Source organism: Haemaphysalis longicornis, unplaced genomic scaffold (genome assembly GCF_048455015.1).
Source record: "Haemaphysalis longicornis isolate Haplotype H1 unplaced genomic scaffold, Haemaphysalis longicornis Haplotype H1 scaffold_11, whole genome shotgun sequence".
NCBI classification, from domain to species: Eukaryota; Metazoa; Arthropoda; class Arachnida; order Ixodida; family Ixodidae; genus Haemaphysalis; species Haemaphysalis longicornis.
The window spans coordinates 50360950-50366949 of record NW_027526214.1 but is presented as its reverse complement, the minus strand read 5'-3'; positions in this window follow the sequence as shown (position 1 = coordinate 50366949).

Here is a 6000-nt window from a genome sequence, read left to right as displayed (position 1 = left end):
AGCGGTGCCATATACGCCTCGTGCGAGAAAGTCCCAGCCGTTTCTCGGGGCGAAGAGATCGTAACGGAATGAAATTATCAGACGACTGTAATTAGAATTAGGCGCTGACAATATTATGAAAAACCTATATGGTATTTTTAGACGTCCTACGGTCAAGTATGTGACACTCAGTATCTCTCCAAACGAATGAATAAAGTTGCCTAAAATACGATATATTAGGTATAATTTTAACTAAAAAACAGCGTTTATTTTTCTATATGTTGACATTTTATAGGCCGTACAAGAGGTAAGTAAGGTTACTACCGCTTGTATTCAATATGTTTATAAAAAGGTGGCAATAGCACCCAACGTGCGGGTAAGCAGCTATGTATGAAGCATGTGGGTATATACGTGTTGATTTGGAGCTTTAGTCCTATTTACCTCTCGCAGAGAAGCTAGAAGTTTAGGCAAATCGCTTCATATATTACAACATTCCCGAACGTTGTCGGGCCTTAAAAAATGGCTGTAAATTGGTCTTCATTGCAATGATTTCAAAAGAAACTGCGCAAGAAACTTTCCTGCAACGACCACTCGCTTAGAAGTGTTATCTGTGTAGTTGTTTTGCTAAACGCACAGAAATATCTTTATTAAATAAAACGGGCTCCTACAGAGTTAGTGCAGCTATAGTATGTCCCAACCGATAGCGTCAGTTCTTTCAAAACGAAAAAATATCATCAATATTACCATGTATTTACCGTTAAAGTCCTATCTCCGGCAATACATTATACAGATTGGGGCAGACTTTGAGTGAGTAAGTAAAAATAATTGAGGGAAAAAATAACGACTTCTAGAAAATAACAAGAAGAATAAATAAATTGGAAGAGGTCCTTATGCTCTCAAAAAGGCTACATAACTAAATAAAAAAAACGCCGACATTCATAAAACGTTCATGCAGAGGCACAGAGACTTTTCTAGTTTGCGAGCATCGCGCTCTGACCAAGTGGACGTCGTCGGGAAGGCACCTTGTTTAACAACCTGCTTCTTCTTAAGCGGAAGTAATGTTCATTTAACAGCGGTGGTGTTGTACCAGCCGTATGTTAGTGTTGAAGAAAATTTCCAGAAAAATGTGAAGGGCTCGTTAGCACCAGCCTCAGGGCGACTGGCCTGCGTTCCAAACATCCGCAGTGGTTTTAGACAAAAGCTATAGCTCTGACGTAAAGTCCTTGTGCAAATCTAAGACTTCGCAAGAGGAATACCACGATATCAATGCATAGGACTATCAATACACTAGCCGACTTAAAATTAACGACGAACAATTTAAACAAACAATTTCAAAATTTTTCAAACACGCGGCAATGCGCCCAGCAGTGCTCACGTATGAAAAAACCATGCAGCTTCGCTATGGTTTACGCCTTCCCCGAATTAGTGGAAGATTCGCTAGTAGAGCTGCTGAAAGTATCCAACGCTGCGGATGACTTTGCATCACCCACTAGCCGCGAAGAAGACGACGATCTGTTCGACCCTTATGTTCATAATTACTAGTATTAAAACTACCTAAGTAACCAATGATAGTAAAACCTAACTATGTGTCCGGCAATTGTCGCATACAACAGCTTCGCTATTCATATGTTTCGCGTGAGTGATAACTTCCTTACATAAATTTTCATCTTCAATTTAAAATCCTGCAATTTTATATTAAGCTCGTTCCTCTAAAATGTCTTAGTACAAACCCTTCAAATTAGTTTTATGGAAGTTGAGATGAAAAATTTGGAAAAAAAAGAGATCAAATTGGAGAATGGCATGAAGTGTTTGCAACAAACTTTAAAAAGCAGCAATTGTACGTATATTTATCTTTTTTTATGCGCTGGTCCTGTTAGAAAACGGCATGAAAATTTGTTTTTACACATATGTGTCCCTATAATTGTAAACAATTGTTCGGTGTTAAGCGGGCAAGAACAAAATGCCAAAATTCAGAAGGGAAAAAGTTTGGGTGTGTTGGTTGATCGTCAGGCGGAAAACAAGCGCAAACGAAAACAAGCGCAACTCATCGTCAGACGGCAAACAAGCGCCACCGCAAACGGAAAACAAGCGCAATTCGTCCTGTGTTTTTATTTCGCGCTTATTTTCCGTGTAACAAAATTCACCGTTTCTTCTCGCAGTGGCACAATAATTTTAAAATAGGCGCTAGCTAGGGCATGGTTCTATTCTCGCCTGAAAAATTTAAGCGGCGAATGAAACCATGTCCTTGGAGGGACTGTCGCATTGTTTTTACCTGTATGGCCTTTATTACTTACTCATTATTTCTAATACAAATGTGTTTCGTGCCCCACACGGGGCACTTTGAGTAATCTTGGTGATGGTGTTGGCGACACCGCGGACCCCGATGCCGCCACGCTCAAGCTGTAACCGACCTTGGTAATGGGTTTTAAGTTGAAGAGTAGAAACCTCAAATGGTGGCCGTCGGAGCCCTGGTCAAGCTTTGGTGGATGGGCTCCCTGTCGGTTTACCAGGCAGAGAGCTCCAGTAGCTCTTAAGCTATTAGGTTAAGGCTGCCGAAGAAAGTACCCCCGTGTCTCTGCTTTTTCCTCTGTCAGATGAATATTTAAACCACCCAAAACGTGATGGTCCCGAGATAAGGGGCCGCACCGAAGTTTCCTTCCCACCCCCTCCAAGAATCAACATTCTGAAACCTTACAACTATCCTCGATTTTTGGTTATCGAGGCAGTTGACAACGCTAACCCTGTTTCTTCCAAGTCCATGTTCCTTATAACTAAATTCCTGGAATGCATCCACGGAAAATTGTTTGATGCTGAGAAACTCCGTAGAGGTGAAGTCTCAGGGAATTTGAAGACGCAGCAACAAGCCACTAACCCCCTGACCCAAACCTGCATGGCAGCTCTGGCCATCATTTTCACTCCCCATCGTAGCCTCAACAGCTCTCAGGGTGTGACTACGGAGTCCTATTTATTGAATGAGACCGAAGCTGATCTGTTGGAAGGCCTGAGAGATCAGGGTGTAACTGCAGTGAGGCGTATCACCCTCAGACGAGATAAGCAGGGAATCCCCACAAAGCATACAATCTTGACTTTCAATTGCTCTGCACTTTCCGAATTCATTAGAGCAGGCTTCATCTTGTCCTCCGTCTGAACGTACAGCCCTAATATGTGTCACTGACACAGATGTCAGCAGTTCGGGCACGGTACTAACTCTTGTCGGGGCCAGCCAACCTGTGCCAAATGTTGGCAACACCATCTCACTGATGACTGTACGTCAAATAAATTGCTCTGTGCCAATTGCCAAGGACCTCATGCTGCATATTCGCGAACCTGCGACCGGTTCAAACGTGAGCAAAAATTAACCAACATCAAGGTCTCCGCAAACATAACCTTCACAGAGGTGCGAAAGAGATTCGCCTCTTTCGCCCTGGGGAGGTACACCAATGAAGCTCTCCGGGGAGCGGAGCGGCGTCTCGTTTCGGCGGGAACACAGTACCGAGAGTCAGACTTTGTCCCGCCTCCACCCCTGGGTTGCCTCGTGCAGCCCAACCCGCCTCCGCACCACTCGCTGAGCCAGCAGCGGCTGTGGTGGCAACCACGACCGGACGGGATTCCGCTGCACCCACTGTTTGCTTATATACACCGGACCAAGCACACGCGTTGGTACGGAAGAGATGGAGATGGAGGCACCCTCGGCAGTTCTCTTTCTCCGCCCCCCCCGCACCGCCTCTGCCACCTAAGGGCTCCTGACGCCCTCGGCGGTCGTGGCTCCAAAAAAGGGCACAGGGAAGAGTGCGAAGTCCAAAGGGACCGGTCCGCCGGATATACCTTCCAAATCTCATGACGACATGGATGTGGGACCTTTGCTGTCTGCCTTGCAGCGGAAGGAGGGAGTCCCTCCATCCAATCCTCCGCAGGTTAAAAAACCACTTCCAAGAGCCCAAGCCCCGAAAGAACCTACATAAATAGTCACACTCCAGTAGCTATAAACATTAAACAGCGGGAAGACAAAATATTGCTCAATAGAACTGCAGAGACCTTCTGAATAATCGTGACGATGTGTACGAGATTCTGCATCCTAATCAGCGAAGTGTAATGTGTCAAAGAAACACATTTAAATTTCAAACACACAATTTTTTTGAAAAGTTCCTGGTATACATAAAGGACAGGGATGGATGCACGAATTCTTCTGGCTGTATGGCCATAATCACCTGGAAATCCTTATAATGCTATCCTGACACTAAGAACACTGTCCTTGAGGATGTAGCGGTACGCATAATATATGTATTTCGTTGATAACGCTATGCTCTGTATACCTTCCTCCTCATGTTGCACTTTCGAGCTCTGATTTTGAGACGCTGGTTCATCAGCTTGCCGAACCTTCATCCATAAAGGCGGCCTTCACGCTCACGACTTCCTTTGGGGCTCTACCCGCACGGATGCCCGAGGCCGCCTGATTGAGAAATTCCTTACATCTTCAGGAGCATGCCTTTTCAACAATAAACAGCCTACATATCATCACATAGGACACAACAGATACTCACATCTTGAGTTGGCTTTTGGTTCTGCAATTCTCTTTCCATGTCATGAGTGGGGTGTGGGAACAGACCCCTGCACTAGTCACCACTACCCCACCTCACTAAAGTATATAGGTAAAACCTCATGCAGTACATCTTCCTAGAGCAGGTTCAATGAAGCAAATCTAACTGGAATACATTTACAGAGACATCCAAACTACATCACAGAACCATGATACACATACACATTGAAGAAGCTTCCCACTTAATCACTGCGCACATCCTCGCCACCGCCGAAAAGTCTATTCCCCAAGACTCCGGTGCCCCGCGCAACGAGCGGAGGCCGTGGTAGAATGATGACTGTAGGCGGGCCCGGAAGGGCCAGAAGGAGGCGTGGGGCACCCTTTGTCAGTAACCCACGTAGGGAAACCCCCTCTTGTTCAAAAGGGCAAATGCGATGGGAAAAAATGTGCGCCGTGAGGCAGAACGAGTGAGTTGGCGTACATTCATACAACAATAACTCCTATACAGACAAACGTAAAGTATGGATACGAATACGCAAACTCAAGAGACAACAAATACACAGCCTGCCTCTGGTCAGCACAAGAAGGAACACATTTGAAGACCAGACACAACACTGCCAACGCGTGTGCAGTTCAGCACACTACATATACACTTTCATAAAACACGAAAAATCGGCCGAAAGGATGTGTTTACTTGATAACGACACTTTAGCTTGCTCTTATAACTCCAGTTTTAACTTCATGAGATGAGGGCCACCCTGAGCATTTGTAAATCCTCATCTCCAGGCCCAGACATGACCTTTACAATAATACAGCACCTACACTCAAACACTCTTGTAACACTCCTCCACATATATAAAAAGGTAAAGATTTAGGGGTACAATCCAAACTCTTGGAAGGAGACTATGGTTGTAGCTTTCTTTAAAGTGGAAAAAGACCCGTCGTCTCGCTCAGAGTACCATCCCATAGCCCTTACGGGCTGTCTGTGCAAGCTTCTCGAGAAGATGATAAATCGTAGGCTCGTGTACTTTGTTTATTACAACGGTCTTCTCGAGAGCTGCCAGGCAGGCTTCAGGTCGGGGCGTTCAACGAACGATCTACTCGTAACTCTTGAAACATATATAAATAAAACATAAACATATATAAACATATATAAGTATCGCCTAACTGTGTTTTTCAAAATCGAAAAGACGTACGACAACGCTTGGCGTTTTCGGATTCTTAGTGACCTGAAGGCATTCGGTGTTTCTCTCTTCGTAACGAATTTATCGGTGAACCCCCAGCCCTTGTTTTCACGTCGAGATCATTCAAGCAAAATGAAACGCACCAGATTTCGTACCCTTGTTTTTTTCCGAATCCGTTGTTCCTCGTACCACAACAGACTGGAATTATCTACCATCAAACTTTGTTACTGAACCAAATACCATAAATTTTAGTAATGATTGAGCAAAAATACCAATGTATATTGTGTATCATTTCCGTGC